General features: G+C 28.9%; 1 protein-coding gene across 5 annotated transcripts in view; it reads left to right on the top strand.

The window, feature by feature from the left end:
• The window catches only part of LOC117176711, a 47,962-nt gene that overhangs the window by 17,515 nt on the left and 8,070 nt on the right, over positions 1 to 22,377 (top strand). For 2 of the 5 annotated variants that reach the window (XM_033366969.1, XM_033366967.1), the window contains exon 1: positions 9,751 to 10,309. The exons of 1 other annotated variant lie outside the window; for it this stretch is intronic. The gene's annotated coding sequence lies outside the window, so the exon portion shown is untranslated. Of the gene's footprint in view, positions 1 to 9,750; positions 10,379 to 22,377 lie in introns of those variants that run through there. 2 more of the 5 variants (XM_033366970.1, XM_033366968.1) reach the window with 2 other exon arrangements.

Genomic DNA, 22,377 nt, shown 5'->3' with positions numbered 1-22,377 from the left:
TTAACAAGGTTTGCCTTAGAGTTTGGTTTTTATTTCAGGCAAATGATACCATTTAAAAATTGTAAATTCAATTTTCATAAAATTCTATTGTATTTCCAATGAATAATAAAATATGATTGAGGTTTACATGTCTATAGCGGCAAATATTTGCTTCAGGGCATTTCTTCGATCAACACATGTTGCCTAACGGGAACGACGATATTGACCATGAAATTTATTTCTGAGTTGTACTGCAAGTAACTCACGTAATAAAATTGCAATATTCAGGGTGATATGCTACAAAACGCCTAGTATAATTTTAAGGGGTTACACCACTGTTATAGAGCACAAAAAATAGACATATTTCTGGAATTTTTTTTTGGCTCAATGAAGAGCTCAATCGAAATTTTGTAAAATGGGGTTTATAATACTTGTGAAAAAGTACATGCTTTTTTTTAATTCGTACATGACAAAATGGTGGCTGTGCAGCATTTCTCTGTCTGTTTTTTTTAATGTCCACGGTCGGACACGTAACTCCCGCAACTTTTGACCTGGAATAAAAAATCAAATTTTTTCGGTTCTATAGAACAACAGCAAGAGACGTACGTAAGATTTTTCTCGATATATTGATTTTTCGCGACATGGTGCACTTTTGAAGAAAAAGTTAAAAATTTCATGAAAAAAATCGTTGCAAAATTGTCTATAAAGAAAAACTATGCAATATAAAAAAAATCCTACCTACGTCGGTGGAGAAAGAAATTTTGAACATATTCTGAAATTTTTAAATCGATTGGTGAGGATTTGTTCGAGTTATGTTTCCGGTCAGTTCAAAAAAAAGTTGTTTCGAGAAAAACGCGTTTAAAGTTTCAAGCACTCTAAAATCACCGGGGCATACCTGAAAGGCGTACCGCAGCAGAATTGAAAATTTGGTCATTTAGACATTTTTTCACCTTTTAAGCAAAAAAAAATAAATAAATTTCAATTTACCGAAAATTCTAAAGTGGTGTAACCCCTTAAGTCAGTATATTAGGTACATAGTTTCATTTATGATTATAGAGTTAAATTAAGAAGAAACATTTCAAAAACTTTAAAAACTCTAATTTTAATCCTGTTCAGTTGAGAATTAATTAAAAAACTTATTTCATTAGAATCATTTAAATCAAATTAATTAAATTGTAATCGGGATTTCCAATAGTGTACTTTCCACATTGTGAAAGGCGTAGCAAAATAATATGACTAAATATTTAAGAATGAATGGGAATCATGGAAATCGAACTTCTGAATAAAAGAGAAATTTCGAATATGAGGGACATGTTCAATTTATGTCAGTCTTTCTGCTAATAAAGAATTTGCATGAGCCTCGAATACGGACAATAATTACTGCTTCTTGTAATACACGGGCCACCCTCGCTACTAAAATGCCATTCTCTAGTATCATTTAAGTCATTCGCCATGAATACATATGCCGCCAGACGCAAATTACTCGCATTTTTCTGGACGTTTGGCCAGGGGAGAGGAAAACTGTAAAAAATCACCTCCCGAGTTAAAAGGCAGCGAATACACAAGCTGGTCGTATGTCTTATAGAATCATAGATGGTCACCCATCAGAGTCATATCGGCGCTCAAAATGCCTTAACATCAGGACTATTCTCGATTCGAAATTTACTGCACAGCTGATGCAGGCGGTTTAGGTTTAAATATTTTTTTAGATTAATTTTTAAATGTGGAAAAAACTGGCATGCGTGGGAGAATTTATTATTGATGTGACGTTAGTTATAGTGATCAGTTATTCAGTATATTTTTTCTTTTTCTTCGTATGTGATATTCATTTTTTTTATATCGATACTTATAGTGTCAAACTTTATTGGAATATAAAAAGAGATTATTATCATTATTTTATTATCCTTTTTAAATGTGAAATTATGGTTGATGAGATGAATTTCCAATCCCAAGGCACGAATTTTAAACCAAATAGTTGAATTTTCTACCAAAATAATAGAATATTCAACAAAACAACAACATTCTCCACAAAATAATAAAAAAAGATTAATTTTCAACGAAAAATGTAATAGCTGAAATTTCAACCAAAAAATATTTTAATTTTAAATCAAAAACAGTCGAATTTAACCAGAAAGATGAAAAAAAAAATAACAGTTGATAGTAAAACTAAAAAATATTTTTCTTTTAAATGTAAACTGTCCAATACAACCAAAAAATACGAAATTTCAATACAAAAGTTCAATCCTCAACCAACAAAGTTTAGTTTTTGACCAAACAGTTGCATTTTTAACCAAAAAATATTAATTCATTATTAAAAGAAATTAATTTTCAAACTAAAAGGGTGAATTCTCTAGAAAACAGTTGAATTTTCAACCAAATAGTCGAGTTTTCTACGAAAATACTAAAATTTTCAGCACAAACAAAAATTCAACAAAACAGTTGAACTTTAGATCCAAAAATATGATTTTTATACAAAACATTTGAATTTTCAATAAAAAATTTAATTTTTAACCGAATAGTTGAACTTACAACTAAAAAAGATAAAATTTAATCTATAACGGAATATGTAATTAAATTTTTCTATACAAATTTATTTTTCAACCAAAAAAGGACGAATTTGCATCCAAATGTTCAAAGTTGAACTTCCATTCAAGCAGTTAAGTTTGCAATTGAGAAGATTAATTTTTAATCAAAAATTGGAATTCACAATAAAACACATCAATTTACAACTAAATTTGTTGAATTCCTGACTAAAAACAATTAATCCTAGATAAAAAATTCGAATTTACAATAAAATACATAATTTCTAACGAAATTGTTGAATTTCCGACTAAACCTGATTAATGTACAATACAAAATATAATAATAGACCTTGCAATTGAAATGATTTAACTTTGAACAAAAAATGGTTCGATTTTCTTATGTTGTTCTATTAAATATTCTGTGTTACCCCTGTCCCTCCTACGTCAAAAATAATTCGAAAACTTGCCCTCCTCTCCTGAAAATGTGACATAATTTTCAAAAAGCCCCAAAAGGTAAAACTTTATTGTACGTATACAATTTTCCTCGAATTGTGCCTAACATTATGATTCATTTTCAACAAAAAATTATCAAGAATGATTAATTTTAAAGTATGTAGCAATCATCTATGAGCATAAAAAACCCTGATAACACTAAAATTAGAAGTAAATACTTCAGCTCTGATCAAATTCGTGAGTTTCACTTGAGTCATTATAAATTTCAGACCAAGCAGATACGGTTTTCACTTTGTCTTTATTTTGGGACTACAAACTCTGGCCATCCAGGAGGCCTGCTTTGCCTGAAAATGAATGCATCCAATGAAAACAACATATTTGGTTCAAGAATTTGCATTTTACTTTATAGTCATATGTTAGTAGATAAATATGTAATTATTAAATCTGTAAGCTTTCCATGTTCAGATTTTAAAAATAATGTTCTCAAACTTAAATTTTTGTTCGAACTTTCAGTTGTATAATAAGTAAAATGAAACTATTCCATTTCTAAACGGTTAATGTTTTCGGTATCTCCTAATTTTTAAAAAAGTTCTGGGATTTGAATTTGTTATTTCATTTGATTTTGTTTAAAGCATTTAGATATAAATAATAAATATATAAATAAATAAATTTTTTTGAACAAATAAAATTTAAATAATTTAAAAATTACGATTAAAAAATTATGTAAATAATTTATCATTTTAATATTAAAGTACAATCAGAAATTTAATGTTAATCATAGATTCGTGGAATATTCATTAATTTAAAAGTAATCAAATCATAATTTGAAACCAATTTGCATATCTTTTATTTCCAAATTTAAAATTACTTTCCATTCATTAATAGGGAGTGACCGTAAAAATCCGGCTATTTGTACCGATATTTCTGAACGAATAGCTCCTTTTCCAGCTTCTCCTATTCTTATCGAAAAAATTCGAGTATTTGTATTTCGGTACGCGTAGCCACGGCCTCATTAATAAGTAAATTTGAATGAGTATTCAGTGAAAACGGGGAAATTCCTTAATGTTTTTATTAACTTGAATTTAGAGAGATCGATTTTAAATAATGGAAATATTACAAAAGGAACACCCTTGCTGATTTAATTCAGTACCCATGCGTACTGATTCAAAAGGAAGAACTCTTCGTCTGCTTAGATCGACATTTGTTAAAACAATATTTTGCGCTATATTGTTGTTCATACATTAATCTGTTACTATTTTTATGAAGAAAGTATAAGGTTCGTTACGATTTTTTTAAAACTTACATGGAGTTGAAATTTTATACATTTGAATCAAAATGGCATTCTTTGAGAATCAGTCTGATTAATCTTGAAAGATTCTAATTAGTGAAAAAAAAACACTGAAAATCAGTGAAAAGTTAAGATATTTCTGTTTTCACATATAATTTCTCAGTAAAGGAAAGTTTTCTGAAATTTCTGTAATGGAACTGAAATTTTAGTGAATTTTGGACTGCCTTCCGGTAGATATTCACTGATTGAAATCTTGTAAAATGAGTTACTCATTCGCAATGAAAATATCGATCTGTTCTACGAATATTAGGCTATCTTTCCGCTACAGATAAGAACCACGCAAGAAGTAGTATACTACTTCGTGGAACTAGGCTAACTTCATTTAGCTAAGTTTTCAGACGGAATAAATAATATATTATTTGTCGAAACATTTCTTGCGAATTCAAAATTGCAGTATTTTGTATTACAAATTTTAATGTAATTTAGGCTCCTATAACTTTCAAACCCAAAAATTTAAAAAGATTTTTACTTCTTTTAACACTTCTACGTGTTTACTAAATTTCATAGAAAATGAAGTTGGCGTAATTTTTAACGGTAACGAAACGATAGTCTATTATTCGTAAAACCCATCGATATATTCATGCATATTGTTTTCTGATACGAAATTACAAACTTGTACATTTATGTATCATTGATATTTCAAATATTTGAAAAGATTCTTGTTTCAAATTTTACCTAGATTTATTTGGAATTTCTACTTTTGATCGTCCCTCTCTTTAATTAACAAAACCTTGCTTCAAGAAATATGTGCAATTTTATTCTTCGATGGTTTGTAATTCATAAGAATATTATGAAAGTAAAAAAAATTCATATGGACTAAAGGTTCAGTGATATTGAGTAACTGACGTATTTGAGGACTTATTTTGAATTTTATGTTTTCTAATTTGATTTTAAAATTACTTGTTCGTATAAATGTATATTTAAAAATTTTATTTGTCAAGTATTCTTATGTACTAAAATTATAATCAGAAAACTGAGGTTTAATAAACTCTCCCAGAAACCACGAAATGTTGACAGATTTTCGTATTTCACAATGAAAAAGAAAAAACGGATATCGCTCTCTTCCCCTAAGTCTGATTTTGAATTACCCTGTCATTGTTTATCCTTAAAAATAATAAAAATGTAAAATTTTCGAGAATAAATATAATGGTTATTCAATAAAAATATATTATCTCCTTTATTCCTTAAAAAATGCAACAAAAGGTTTAAGTAGGAAAAAATTTAAATCAAAAGACCAGATGATACAATAATCCAAATATATTTATCTAAAAAACATCTATGTTTCATTAAAAATAATTAATTAAAGCAATAAATAACGACAAACAACTTTTTCCACAAATAATAAGAAATATAATATTAATATCGTAAGAAAAATTAATAACTAATTTGTTTTTCATGCTCATTTTTCTCTTTATCACACCCCTATTTACCCCCATCAACACGATTCTTCATCTATTTGAGGTGCAAATTTATGAATATTTAAAAGCAAATTGCTTTTTATACGTACTTTATAGAAAAGGAAATCATTATTTTACAAGAAAATTAATTTTTTTTTGAAAATATTTTTTAAAAAACAGGTCCAAATATTGACAAATTTAAGAACTTCTTATCAAACTATTCAAAGAAAAAAACTTTCCTTTGGAAATTTTTCATACTTAAAAAAAATTATTTTTACAAAAATTGACCATAAAAGAAGCAACATTTTTTACTAAAAATTGGTGTAAAGATCAAAACTACTATAAAAAGCAATAGTGAAATGCCACTAATAATTAGTAGAATTTTTCACTAATAGATCAATTACTATCCCACACTTCACTCATCCAGATTTAGATTACTCTAATTTGTAAAAAATAGCTCCCCCTCCCCTGAGACATTGAAAAGGTGTGTGACTTAAATTATTTCTGTAACCAGTCACAAGGTTGCCTCCCCCACGGGACATTGGAAAGGGTTAGAGTTGTGACTTAAATCATTTCTGTGGTCAATCTCTGTGGTGCCTTGCCATCCTACAAGAGATTGGAAAAGGGTAGAGTTGTGACTTAAATTATTTTAGTGAACAGTCACAGGGTTTCCATGCCCTCCCACGAGAGATTGGAAAGAGGTAGGAGAGCAACTTAAATTAGTTCTGTGAACAGTCACAGAGGTGTCTTTCGAATTAGTAATCACAGGAGTGCCGCAAGTCGTTCCATTTCAGAACTCTACACTTTTTACTATAATTTTCCTTCTTTTCTGGAATAATAATGGCAATTAAGAAAAAATGTGTGCCACATCAAATGTGTATTTTTAAAAGACCTGCAACTTTTACTCAAAACTTTTTTGTAAAGTTTTATAATTTACTGAAATAAATAGAAAAAAAATATTTTTATAGTTTTATCATATTTTGACCTTAATAATAAAATTTTCAGATATTTTCACTCACATATTCATATGATCAGAAACCCTACCTTCATCCCAATCGAGTCTAAAATCATACATCATTTTGTTATCAAAAATATCGTATATAGTATATACGATGCACCAAGGGGAAGGGGGGACTTTTTACGACTCATGTATGTTTCCAATACGAGCCGAAGGAGAGTGCATATTTTCTTCTCGTATGTATAACTATAATATTTTTTTATTTTATTTTAGTTCTACCTCGAATGTCGATACATGTTTTAAATTAAGGTACCTCTGTAAGAATAAAAATTTTCTACCCCCCCCCCCTCTCTCACTGTACGTAATTTATGTTTTAGAGAAATAATAAGATATGGGACTTAACACTAACGGAAATCTTTGCATTTAGGATAATACTTGTTTGCAGCTAAACACTTATATAAATATTTATACATATATAATAATTATTTACGAAAGGTTTATATATGTAGCATTAAAAGACAAGAAAATAAGCAATTTATACCTTTAGAACTAATTCCGGTCATAATATAATTAGGATAAGGTTTTTATGGTTCATTTATAAATCATTTTATTTACTTTTTTAAATTATGAATTTTCAATAAATTTAGGGAATTTAACAATGATATAATGAAGTTTTATGTGAAAACTTAATTTACAAAGTTCCCGGATTTTTCCTTGACCAATTTTTCGTTTTCTCTGGCCATTAACATTCAAATAACAACATTTTAATCTTGTGATATTTTCAACATAGGATCTTTTATCAACGAAATAAAATAATATTTTAAAAACAAATTTTTTAATTGATTTATTTTCAATTAAAAAATTACACTTTATCGTAAAATATTACTTTTCGACAGTACTTGCATTTTGAAAAAAATAATTAAATTTCCAGCCAAAGATGAACCTTCATTCAAAAAAATACATTTTTAACAAAGTAGTTTAACTTTTACGCACACAGTTACATTTTCAATTAAAAAATATCAGTTTTCAACAAAATAGTCTAATTTTCAACATCAGGGATGAATTTTCAACGACAAATATAAATCTTTAACTAAAAAATATTTACTGAAAAAAGTAATTTAACCAAAATTTGTGAACAAAATAATTGAATCTTTAAGCAAAGAAGATTAATTTTCAACTACATTTTTAGTTGCATGTTTACCAAAGTAAGATGAAATTTCTACTTAAATAAATGAATTTTTATATTAAGAAGAAAAATTTTCTAAAGAATAGTTGAATTTTATCAAAAAAGATTTTAGTTTGACTTTTCAACATCAAAATATGAGTTTTAAATAAGCAATACATTTTCTAGAAATATTCTTGAATTTTCAATCCGAAAAGACGAGTTTTCAACAAAACAGTTTAATTTTCAACCAAAATGGATAACTTTTTAACAAAGTAGTTGAATTGGCAATCAAATAGTTGCAGTTTTATCCAAGAAAGCGGCCATTTCTACCAAAAGAGATGAATTTTTAAATTAAAAAGACAAATTTTTAAAAAAGTTGAATATTCATCCAAAAAAGACTTCTATGACTTTTCAACACCAAAGTATGAATTTTCAACCTAAAACGACTATTTATCAACAAAACAATTGAATTTTTAACAAAATTGTTGAATTTTCAAACAAATAATAAAATTGATTACTAAAAAGATAATCTTCAGGCGGAATAAACTGTAAAAAATGCAAATAGAAATACACGGCAAATAAATTACTAACAATAATATTATATCAGGGTCACCGCAAAACTTAATTTTAAAAATGCCCTAATTTTTCTCTGACAAATATTTCATTTTCTCTGACCATTAATATTCAGATACCAAAATCTTAAATTTATACATGTTTTAACCCAGAATCTGTCAAAACAGAATAAAACAATTTCAAAATAAAATTGAAAATTTCAAATTGATTCTGCTTGAAAGTTATTCGAAATTATATAGATTCCTGGACTTTTGCAAGATTTTTGTTTAATTCCCTGAGTTTTCCCTGGCCAATAAAATTCCCTGGCGCAAGGTTGACAACTTGTGAAGTCAGGTGTATCCTTGTAATGAAATCTCCTGAAATATCTGAAGTCACTTGAAGTCACTTGAATTCACTTGGATTCACTTGGATTCATTTGAAGTAAATGGAATTCTCTTGAAATCTTCTGAAATATCTAGTCATTTAAATTCACGTGAAGTCACATACATTCACATGAATTCACTTGAAGTTACTTGAATTCTCTTAAAATTACTTGGAATCTCCTAAAATATCTGAAGTAATTTGAATTCACATGAAGTCACGTAAATTCACTTAAATTCACGTGAAGCCACTTAAAATTAATTGAAGTCACTTAAGTTCTCCTGAAGTCACTTGAAATCTCCTGAAATAGCTGAAGTTACATGAATTCTCATGAAGTCCCTTGAAGTTACTTCAATTCTCCAGTAGTCAATGAAATCTTATGCAGTCATTGAAATTCCCGAAGTATCTCGAATTGAGAAGTAGGTTCACACCGCATCGGTCAAATTTTCAAACTCTCGACCCCTGACTGTTTTTTAAAGTGTTTTTGGCAACTTTCGTTTTTCACTCTCCCGCGGATTCCTTGGCGTATGAAGTTAAATTCATATTACAAAATTTATGTATACAATTACTGCGAGTTATTTGTTTTGTTATTTGTTTACGTGCATGGGTGAAGATCCCCCCACCTGATAACAAATTGTAACCAAATCTACCCCCCCCCCCCCCGAGTTGTTACGTAATTTAAGTACGGTCCTTAATATTGAAGCACGGTTTGATGTTTGATCCCCCGAATTAACCCTGGGTCATCTTTCGTTAATTCGTCGAATTGGGACGGATCGGACAATTAAACGGTCACGATCCGATGTGATGTGGTGTGACTGGAGTCAATGAAGAGGAGACTGGAGTCTCCTATATCCTAAAGTCTCTCCAGCGACCGCAGTTAGTCTCAAGAAGGAGTCGTAACTCCTAACTTGTAAAAACTTGTAATAATATATGAAGAAGAAATGACTCAGCCTGATGCAAGTGCAATGTGAAGTGTAAAAGCCTTATATTCTGTTGAAGTGTATGGAGAGACGACAGAGCGGAGACAGTACCGCGAGAAGAGAGTCAACAACTTAGCGGGAGTCGCCTTAAGCTGCTCGCACGTGCTGCTGCTTCGCCCATTGAATTCTAAAAAGAAAATGTGTGAGCGGCTTATGTCAGTAGGTAGTTAAAGTTCAGTTCAGTCAAGGAATCCCTCCTCAACCATTCTCTTCAGTCTCGTCGTCGACACTCGTTTTTCCAGATTCCATAGACTTCCTCAATTCCCGGATCTGTGGAAACTGTTTGCGCCACTCTCATCAGTGTTGTTCCGCCAATTTTTGAATTCCGGGAGTTCCCCCGATTTTCGCGAAGGGAGTGTCTGCGAAAATAAAAAGAAAATATACGTGGAAAATGTTAGGAATGTTAAAAATGTTTTGTGTGTAGTGAATGTAGTGATCAGTGAAAAATATATCGACATTGGGACTTATCGCAACTAAGGAAAAAACCTCGTGCTACTTTACTATGTTGGTTTAGTTTAGTAGCTATTCACAAATCACCACAGCAAGTCTTCAGTAATGCACCAACCGATCAAAGGTGATTATATGAGTCGATTTCAATGCGAAGGCGGTTTCTTACTGTACATCAGCAATTTTATTCTGTGGCGTAAGCACCTTTTATGACACGAAAATGATGACACGCATGTTATTCACAAGTGCGCTGAAAATATTTGAATACCCATACAAAATATTAATTGTATTGTTATGAGATTTTTGTGTTTACAATTATGTTTTGTGATTGGTGAAGTTTTGTGTAGTTAAAAATATACTTTGACAATTAAAACATGCAGCGTTTTTATACAACGTTGGAGAAAAAAATATCTTTGGATTTAAGAAATCCTGAAATTCCAAAATAAATTAACAATGGGACTTAAGATGTAGATTTTCCCTTTCTGAAATATTTCAAATCTTAAAAGTTCAATTTGAAAGCTCTTATATAGTGAGGAGCGAATCCAGAAAACATTTATTATGTCCAAATTTCTACCTGTAAAAATTCGACTTTAGAATTCCGATGATATATCTTCCAAATTCTTCTTTTTCCGGAAAACAAATTTCCCTATTTCTGTACAAATCTGTCAACATTAAACCGTGCCTCCGGGTTTTTAAAATTAACATGGGGTTTTAAATGGGATAAGCTCGGGTTTCGAACAGTGGCAAAAATAAGTACTTATTTTTAACTTTTTAGAAATTAAAGTTGATTAGCTCCTTGAAGAATGTTTAACGAGCTATTTCTATCCAATAACTTATAATTTTGACCCACTTACCCCAAAGTTTTCAAGTATTAGTGTCAAGTATAATATTTCTTTTTAACAATATTTTGTAATTATTTAAACAATTTTTTCCCCTGTAAAGCGAAAAAAGGTATAAATTTCTGGAATTAATGACATAATTAACGACTGTTAAGAGTAATAGTTTTTGTTTGTGATATTTAGCAAATTCTTTAAACGATTAATAATTATTCACTGCGGTTTTTCATAGGAGAGCTGGAGAAAAGTCTACTTTTTTCGAATCTCTTACACAATGTTGCTCATTATTAAGTATTTCTTTATATCTTTTTTTAAGCAATTAAATTCGATTGCTTTAACTAAATTTTAAGTAATTGTTAAATATCAGTAACAAAAAAAAATTTCCTCTCAACATTCGTTAATCGTGTGCGATTAATTTCAGAAAATAATAACCTTTCACGCTTTAAAGTGAAAAAAATTCTTTAAGTAAATTAATATTGTTTAAATAATTCCCAAATATACTTTTAAAAATATACATTACTCTCATCATTCGTTAATTCTGTCATTAGTTCTAGAAAATAATGACTTTTCTCGATTTACAGGGGAAAAATTTGTTTAAAGGAAGGAAATGTTTTTTAATAATTACCAAATATGTCAGAGAAGAAATAGTACAATATGCAAATTTAAAAAATAAAAGTATTTCATGTTGATAAACAAATTTCAATAAATGATGATACCTACAGTCGTTCTACCCGAAAGGTATTAAATCCCAAAGATAAAATCTTCAACTGTTTTGGTTTAAAAAATCTGCCCGCTCCGCGGGCACATTCTGCTCTTGCACTTCGCACTCGGATATTTAACTCGCGCTTCGCACTCGGATATTTATTCTTTGTATTTGTAATGCCTGAATAAAACTTGATCAAAAAGATATTTTTTAGATGGCAGTATTTTTACGCGTCTTGATATTCTGAATTGTTAACTTAATTAAGTATGGTCAAAGATTAAGTTTCTCAAAGCTCTGTAGGCTTTCAGGTACACATTCTCATCTTGACACTCGCGCTACGCGCTCGATTTTCGACAGATATTTCTAAACAGGTTTTGTCGAATCTTTTTTTTCTCGTAACTTTCGTCGTTTTTCCACACATATTTTTATTTATTTTTTTATCTTCAATGTTGTTTTTTACGAATAAAACAAAAGGTACGCATCCTATCAAGAAGTTTTCTTAACGAAATTGTAGATCTTCTTTGGGATAAAAATTTTGGTTAATTCGTCTTTTTTTGTATCCTACATACTTTGAGCACAAAATGGAATTTTTGATTTTTCATTATTTTTTGTGCAATCAAAATTTGAATTTTCGATTTTCCAAGAAAATCCAAAAATTTGTTATGATAATCTTGTAGGGCTTTCAGAAAGCAATGTTTTTCTTCTCTGGACTGTTTTTTTTATATCGTGCGTTTTTTAGCTTAAAATTTTGATTGTCGGTTGATTAAAAAATTTTTGAAAATGCTATAACTCTGAGAATTTTTTTTAAAAAAAATTAATTAGGATGAATTGTTTGTGCTTTTTAATACTATAAATATGCGTATGTAGAATTTTCAAATTCAGAAAAAATTGGTGTCAAAAATTTTCAAAATGCGCTCACTTTTTAATTTTTATCAAAAATGGCTGGTTAACGAACTCGTCCTTTCTTTTAGGACTTAAAAAAAGTGTGCCAAAGATGGATTTGCTTCGTTCATTTTTTCGAATGTTATCCTGTTTACGGATGGATAGACGGCCAGACAATTCCAATACTTTCGGACAATTCTAATACTTTCTCAATCTTAAATGACGAGAATGTAAAAACGATTGAGACTATACATACGTATATTATTATCGTAGACCCTCATAGAATATCCTCAAATTTGAATCACATATATTTTCGTGAAAAAATTAATATTTTTGTTTCATAATAATTATTTTATTTAATAAAACAGTTATTTAAAAACTTTTATTTTACATTTTTTATTAAAAATTATCTTAAAAACCATTTGATTAATTACATTTTAATTATTCCTGTTTGGAAAAGGACGTTTCCTATCTGATTTTGAAATTTGAAATCATATTATCAGTCATATCTTATGAAATGATTAGGCGCCCTTTTCCATTTGCCCTGGGCTCGCCAAAAATATTTGTTCTACATTCACACAATTTCGGTGAATCTAGACACGAATTTTCATAAACTGATTGCATACTTTTTGGTAAGCAACAGTGCGCCCACCCTATATATATATATATATATATATATATATATGTGTGTGTGTGTGTGTGTGTGTGTGTGTGTGTGTGTGTGCGTGTGTGTGTGCGTGTGTATATATTTCTGCGATTTATACTGCGGGGTCAGATATATAATTTTAAAAAAACATGGCTGCAAAAATTCGTAAAAGGGATTTTGACATATTTTGATACGTAAATAAATGAATTTGAAATCTTCTGAAAAGAAAAACATTTACATTTTAAATCTTTATTCGAATTTAAAAATAATTTTAATTTGAAATTTTTAGTATTAGAAAGAACTACGTTTCAGTTTAAGTAATAACAAAACAAGTACTACTATAAAAGAAAAAAATTCTATTTAGTATTAAAATCTGTTAAAACTTGGAAGATATAAATATAAAATTCGAAGCAATGTTCGATTTTTCGAATTTTAAACTATTTTAAAAACCAAACAAATCTACTTACTTTCAATGGTAATAAGCCTTCATATTGTAAGGCGTCTACATACAATTATAAAATTCCTTCAAGCATCTTAATTTTAACAAATAAAATTTTTTATTGATTATTGGTATACATGGTTACTCGTAGCAATTGCAGTTACTATCACTATGATGACAAGCAAGTAATAATTATCAGTTTGATTCACAATTGTGATTCAGGCTAAAAAAAATGGTAAACAGAATATGTTTTTGTCTGAGTTGAAAGGATTTTTTTTCTGTCATCAAATTTTTATTCTTAATACGGATAATTAGTTTTAAAAGTATTTGAATCTTGAAGCCAAAGAGGCGACCAAAGTTTAAAATATTTATAAAGCGTTTCAATATCGAAAGTAGGGTGGTTCACAAAATACTTGTGTTTATTTTTCGATGGAAGTATTGCTACAATGTGTTTGCCTGGGTAAGAAAATACTTTCCTAACTTTTTCAGATTTTTAAAAAATGATTTCGAGTTTGTGAGCATCAAATTTACGTAAAAAGTAAGATTTTCGTAGTGTTTGATTTTTTTAAATATATGAACAGAGTTTTAGAGAAATATCTTAAGAACGAAAATTGTAGCTAATACAAAGACAAAAACTCTCATTCGGTGTCCGAGTATAAAAAAGTTATTTGGCACCGGTAAGTCATAAAATGTACGATTTCTTAGGAACGGAAGCCTGTTTTTATGTTTCAAATATTGATTTCTTATTGTTCGAACAAAGTTAAGAAAAATAATAATTTGGCAGAATCTTTAAAATAAAATGGATAAATATGTTACAAATTAATTATGAATATTCAGGTTCCTGATGCGCTACTTTTCAGCAGTTGTTATCAGTTTTTATTTTTTTTTATTTTAAATTTTCTCATTCTTTTGTTGTTAAACAATGAAATTGTTAAACAAATTTTTTTAACAAAAACTGAGTAGGATTTCGAAAAAAAACCAAGATATTTGTAATCGAGGGACTGTTTTTGATCTTTTAAACTTTTTCTTATCGGACACTGAATAAGAATTTTGTCCTTTGTTTTAGCTCTAATTTTAATTCACGAGATTTTTTTTTAAAACTAATATTCATATTTTAAAAAATTCAAAAAATACGGAAATCTCACTTCTTACGTAACTATGGTGCTCGCAACCTCGAAATAATTTGTTTTAATCTGAAAAAAATTATCGCGATACGGCCGCCGAAAAATAAAAACAAGTTTTTTGTACACCATCTTAATCGAAAGCATACAAATTATCAAAACTTCGTAGCATTAACATTCTTTAACACTCAATTTAGAAATTAAAATTATAAATTCTTTGAATAATCAGGAGATTTATAAGTCTTTTGTGGTAAAGAAGAAGCAATATTGAATTGGATTGAGTGGGTCGTGGGAAGTGAGGGGGTAATTTCCAATCTCCGTAATATTTTATGTATAATGATTACATCTATGTAATAATTACAACTATTTAACTTTCTCCAGCTCCTTCTCGTGATTTTATCTTGGATTCGTTATCAAGATCTATATGGAACAGAAAAAAAGATGTTTTAAAGGGAATCAGACTTGAAAATCAAAAATTCACAAAACCAGCGTTTCTTGACAATGATCCAATTAAATTTCGTATATATACAAATATAATTGAATCAATAAATTGAGTGAAATTAAACATTAATTAGCACAAAATATTACTTCCTGTACTATTTAAAGATGTGAATAGATTCTAGTTACAAAATACTCGTGATGTGTAATTCGATCCTACAAAAAATTGCGGTGTAAAATTTGATCCATGATGAATGAAAGTACTTCAAGAGTGAGGACAACTATCCTTTGAACGCAGCATTAACGCTTGTATTTTGTTTGTGTCTTATAAACGCTGTTATATATTTTTCTTACTTAAAATAATTACAAGAACTTTATGTTGCTTATTGAGCTTTACATATATCGTAAAACGGAGTAAATTCGCTCATTTAAGATAAAGTTGCTTACCGCCTTATTTGTATTTTAAAATTCAATATTAAATTTTCTAAGACAAAAAAAGAAATATAATCGATTGTTTTACTTAGTAGAGGTGTCAAATTTGATTTAGAAATTTATTTCCGAATATGTTTTTACGATACTAAAGTCTTGATTAAATATATTCTATGAAATTGCCAAATTAGGTGGTATAGAAAAAATAAGAGCCAATAGCACGCGATAAGTGAATGGAAACATGAAGCTTCAATGTGGACAAAATAAATGAATGAATTTGAAGTTCACACCCCTGGGGTTTTATCTTCTCACATTTAAAATATATACAATTTAAAAATGCATGATTAAACCAATTTTAAATATTAGGAGTTTTTACAAATGTTGTAAACAATAATTACTAATTTTGAACTGAAAATATATTGAACGAAATTGAATTGAAAAAGCTCCAAGTCAAACCAATTTAGATTAAGTTACATTTAAAAAAAGAACAGTATTTCAAATTTGATGAAAGGGAATTGAGCTTGTATTATTTCTAAATAAAAGTGTTTAAAATTGAATAATTTAAAATTTAAAGTGCTTGAAATTTATAAATTTTAAATCAGGTGCTCTCAAAATTGAAAAATTACCGACTACACATTTTTTACATTCGAAAATGTTATTTGCAATTGAAGAATCTCGAAATTGACTGATTTCATAAAAAATTTTCGAAAATAGGACAACTACAAAATGTTCAGAATGAAATAATTTTATATTGCAAGAATGCAAATTGTATCATTAAACATTGAAACAATATTAAACATTTTTCACGGTTATTTATATGATGCTAATTGATATTAAACTTAAAAAGAGTAATTCTTCAAAACTTACTAAATGTTTATTTTTACGGATGAATAATAAAATGTTAATTATTAAAACTTGAAGGTATTTAAAGAAAAAATCCTAAGCTTTGCTTTTAGTAATAAAAAAGAGATAAAACCCTTAATTTAAAAAAAGTTAAATTTATTTTTGACCCTCATTTTTGACCTCCTTGCTTTTAAAGCAAAAAAAAACTTCAGTTGCAAGACCTAAAAAAGTAAACTGTTTTACAAATAATTGCACCTTCAAATCTAAAATTAAAAATCGAAATTTTGATAGAAATTTCAATGATAATAAACATGTTCAAGTTTATCAGGTATCATAGGATTTAATATCAACTGACATTCAAAGTGATTGGATAGATTTTTTGTACTAAATTATATTATTTCTTTTTTAAAAAAATCATTGTAAGTTAAACGATGCCACTCCCATCACAATCTTGTTCCCCTTATTCTTCCCCCTGTTCACACTTCCTAAGCTTAAACTCCCCTTCCCCAGCCATCCCTTCTCTTCCATTGTTCACCCGCTCTATCCTACTAGTTCCCCATAACTTCCCGTATTCCCCCAACCCACATTTCCCCTTACTTCTCCTCTCATAATTTCCCCAATTTACCCACCTTACATTTTCCCACCCTTATTTCTCTACACTTCACCTACAACCACGTTCAATCAACTTTCACTTCCCCTCCACTAAGGGATCATTCACAAATTACGTAATGCGTTTTTCTTTTATTCATATCGCTGTATCTATCACTGTTCACTTCACGGATATTATATTCTCATCTTTATTCAAACAAAAGAAAAACGCGTTACGTAATTTGTGAATGATCCCTAATTTCCCCTCACTTCTAATCACCTTATTCATCCTACTATTCCTCCACTCACTACCCTTCCCTAATTTCCTCTACTCCCCCTCCAATAAGTTCCCCACACTGTCCTCCTTTAGAAAAAATTGTACAAATTAAAAAATTCTAAACTTCGTTTAAAAATTATGGCATCCTTAAATTAGGGTTTACAATCTAAGTCTTTAAAATTGATTATTTTTTAAATTATGAATCGTGGTTTTTAAAATCAAATCATTTTAATCTCAAGTGAAAATTTAATAACTTGAAAATCGAAGGGAAGATTTTCATGTTGAAGATAATTTTATAATATGGCAAACTGATGTAAATGTAAACACAAATAAACTGTAGCGCCGAATGATATCCAGGTTTGATAGACTTTTGAGCTAGGTCGGCCATTAAGAAGTAGTTTTTTGGAGTTTAGAGATTTCAAACAAAAAATTTCACCTTGCTTATATGAGAAAAGACGTATCGATTGACCTCTTTTTGTACATTTTATGACCCATAAATAGCGATTAATGACGGTTAAAAAAATGTGTGTATTCTGTTTACATACGAAAAACTTTACTGATATTAAGAATATTACAGTACTGTATCTTTCATATTTTTTTGACGCCTTAAAGACAGGTAAAATGACCTCTTGACGTTTTAAATGTTGGGAATACAACAGTAATGTATATGATGCATTTGTTCATGTATTCGAGAAGCATAAATTACAAAAATTAAGAACCTTTCATAACCTACCATAGCAATGTAGTTTTTAAATCTTTTAATAAAATTTTTTGGCTTGTTTATAAGATTTCATTTGTATAACAGTACTGCATTTGATGTAATTGCGTCTTCGAGACGCTTGAATTCATATATTGACGAACTTTCGATCAGCATTCTCGATTAATTAATTGCTACTTAGAAAGATACACAAAATTACGTTATTTCTATGAAGAAAACTTTGGTTTTAATTTGGAATATAACACTACTGCAAGTTAAAAAGTTTTTCATTATAACAAAACTCAGCGATTTACATTCTGCTGGGCTCTCTGATTTTCTGAAAATAAGATTTTCGATAAGACAGGAATATAAGCTTGAAAAATATTGAAAGTATCCATTTTTGAAGTGATAGTAGCGGTAACGTTTCCTCTCCTCTATCTCTTCTTCGCTTCTACCACTGACTTACTCTTTCAACCCCTCTCCTTCTTTAACTATCCTTCGCTTCTTCCACTTCTCTCCCTGTCACCACCCTCTTTCTCTCTCTCTCTCTTTCCTTCTCCCCATCTTTCGCTTTCACACTCATACTGAGACTAGCAGTATTAGCAATATATAGCGGCATGCGCTCTCCTGGAAGGTTGTCGTTCGTACACGTGCTGACTTTTTTCAATACAATTCCTTATTCATTTCGGACCAACTCCCAAAGCATTTAATTAATTTGAGTAGTATTTAAATTATTTTTTGTGTTGTACGAGTTCAAAGAAAAACTGCTTAAATTTACATCATATGAAGTTATCACTTCTGCCGGGCGTCCCACGACGGCTCACATGGTTTTTCTTCTGTTTGGAAAAAAACTTTATTTATGAGGAAGCAAATTCATCTGATACATATGAGGAAGCGGAATTCTCATAAAATGAACACAAACAAATACACTTATAGTGGAATCTATCTAAATCATCTATAGTACTTCGCAGCAGGATTTATTTCATTTTAATTTTTAATGAAATTGTAATGAGTAATTAAATAAGAAAAATAAAATCTTTTCCGACATCCATTTACGATGTTCGTTCTTACGTTCTTGAAATAATGTTTGCCGACGTGAGGACGAATTATTCAGCTGACTGAGTCAATATGTATTGACTCGATAATTATTCTTTGAATGGAAATCAAACATTGAAGCTTTTATAATTTTTTCCTCGGCATATTATATGTAAGTGATAAACGAAGGACGAGTCTTTGGATCTTAATGACTCTCGCGACATAATTTTGCTGACGCCTTGCCTTGTTTCTGTAATTGCATGCGTCTAATAAAATTCATTGTGAGTAAGACTAAACGTACTCAACAGACAGATCTGAAACACGTCATCATCGCTTAAAAAGTACTTATGCTGAGCATTTATGCGCCAGCATAAAGAAAAGGCGGTGGCTCGCATTATATTATAAAAATTTATTATACCATGAATCAAGCATATTCTGCAGTAATTCACGATTATTAGCATACAAAAAAGTAATCAGAAAATCTTATTCGAATCATTTTTGCAGGGCATCTACTCACCTGAAAGTTTTTTACTAGAGCGTGTCTAAATTTAAAAAAAATGTCATATAAAATTAAATACTAATGTTATTTCATTTGTACAAATAGGTTTGTGTCTGTTTTTTTAGTTGAAAATTGAACTTTTGTTGAAACTTCGTCTTTTTGGTTTAAAATTCAACTATTACAGTTGAAAATTTATCACAATGGTCGGCCTCTGGGCACACTGCCACTTACATTACCTTGATACACCTATTTCATTAGTCGTTCATTTTGAAATTCTTGAATTTTTTTAAAATCCTTATGAATTCTCTGGAATATTTGTGAAATATTCTTAAAAATTGTAATTATTTTAAATCTTTCGTAATAATTGAAATCTGGCGTAATGTCTTATTCTTGAAAACTTTTAATTTCTTTTAATCTTTTGAAATCCTTGAAATCTTTTAATTGTTTGTAAAATTTTTTGAAACTTTATGAAGTCTTCATGAACTTATTCAAAATCTCTCGAAACAAATAAATTTACAAAAATTAATCTTTAACCAAATAAATTAAATTTAAAGCAAGAAGATTAATATTCTACCACAAAAGACACAGTTAAATTTTCATCTGCAGAAGATTTATGTTTAGCGAACATAAAATAGTTTAGGTATTTTAAAGCTCAACAAAATATTGAAAGTTCGTTTTTATATCCTTTCATGGAAAGAAATAATCTGCCAATTATCAAGAATTGTAAATAAGTGGAAAAAATTTGCCTGAAGAAGAGGTACTTACTGCATGCATGGCGCACAATGTTCTTGTGCGTTAAAAAAGGTATATATTGCTCGGAACATTGATCAAATATATCATTTATTTTGAATAATCATAATTTTTCATGATTTAAAGTGGGAGAACCTTTATAAAGCAAATAATAATTCTTTAAACAGTTAAAAAATATGTTCCCCTATCGAATAGTACATAATCCACAAATTTATAGACCAGGATTATCGCCCCCACGTGGTGGGGGGTTTAATTTTCTACCCCAACGCTTGTACAGGTAGCTTCAAAAGCTTATAACATAGTTTCTAATTGCGCGATTTAAATTTTTTATGGGGGGTTTGGAAACTGCTTTTTTCATATTTTTATCCTTTATTATTATTTCTAACAAAAAAGAAAATTTTATTACTGTTTTAAATTAATTAATTGTTTATTTTAATTTTTTCGCAATTTAGGCTATTTCGATTTTGTGTTGCTTAGCCGCAAAAGAAAGCTTGACTTTTTTACTGTAAAGAACTATGAACAAAAAAATGGAGAAATTAAATTTTAATAAGATACAGGGCCGAAAGTACAGGGAGTCCTGGTGCTCACACTCGGGCGTGACGCTCCAACATAACGCAAAATAGTTTTCAAATATACTAGTTTTGTTGATTATTCACGTATACTTAGAATTGTCTGAGGTTAAGAAAAAAAAACTTATTTTCACATGTATCAACTAGTGTCTCCTCTACACCACACTCTTTGATGATTTTGGTTCAAAATTCAAGTTTTTGTTGTTGCTTGAAAATGCAATATTTTTACTTCAAATGTTAGGAATTTGAAGCGTATCAATTTAGATTTAATATTATTATCTATATTAATTTTATTTAAAGAAAATTTAATCCCCTATTTTCGTAAAAAATCTCCTTATTTCCTCTATTTAAGAAATAGCTGAAATTGTTACAATCAAAAAGAATTTCTTTCAAAGCATCTTGTCTTGTGATGTGTTGAATGTCTATTTATGATTTTTAAAAAATGAATTGGACCTTTATAAAAAAGGGGGAAAACTGGGGAAGATTGCACCAACATTGTAGTTCTTAGGTGTTTTAAAGGAATTTTCAAATTCAAGGGGAGATTAGTTAAAATAGGATCCTTGTCATTCGATTTTGAAATCTTGGAATATTTTATTAAAAATATATTCTTGTCGAATTCTTTGCCCACACTTTCATCTTCATTAGAATATTTTATTTATTCTATCTTTTGCAATAGTTGCTAAGTTAAAAAAATTTAATTTAAGAAAATATAATTATATAAAACCTTTGATTTCATATGTAAGTCAATAGCAGTCAATTTCGAAGTGAATAAATTCTGAAGATTCCAGTTTTGAAAATCTTTAAAGTTTTTAATTTCAAAATCAAATTTTTTACTATTATATATAATATTTTAAATGACGAGAATCCTCAAATTTGAAAGTTAAAAAATATAGGTTTCAAAACTTTTCATTAAATATTCATATTAAAAAATGTATATACGATTTAAATATTTTCAAACGTATTTTTAGTAAGTTCTGAAACCCTTGAAACCTTCCAAAATTTTGGAAACCATTTTTTTCAACATATGAATTTCATTATTCAATGTAATAACATTAAATAATAAATAAATAGTAAAATCAGACCAGGTGTCTAGTAATCTTTCCTATCGAGTTTTTCTTTTCAAATTTGAGAAATTATATAGATAAGCATACATAATCTTTTTATACGAAAGTTATATTATAAAATACAATTTCTTTGCATGTCATTATCTTGACATAAAATATACTAAATGAAAACTGCAATTTGTCGTTTATAAATGAGAAATTACGATTAAACATGTTATCAATTCCGCTTCCTTTCCAGAATATCCTCTGAAGTGAAGATAATTATTTAAAATTAACTCAACAAAATAAAAACTACATTTTTCGTCGAAAAATAATTTAGAAAATATAAATCATCTGAACTTCAGCAGTAAATAATTAACAAATAATTAACAATAAACTT

This window comes from Belonocnema kinseyi, chromosome 7 (assembly GCF_010883055.1).
Source record: "Belonocnema kinseyi isolate 2016_QV_RU_SX_M_011 chromosome 7, B_treatae_v1, whole genome shotgun sequence".
NCBI classification, from domain to species: Eukaryota; Metazoa; Arthropoda; class Insecta; order Hymenoptera; family Cynipidae; genus Belonocnema; species Belonocnema kinseyi.
The sequence above is the reverse complement of the archived record's forward strand: the minus strand, read 5'-3'. Positions and strand labels throughout refer to the sequence as shown.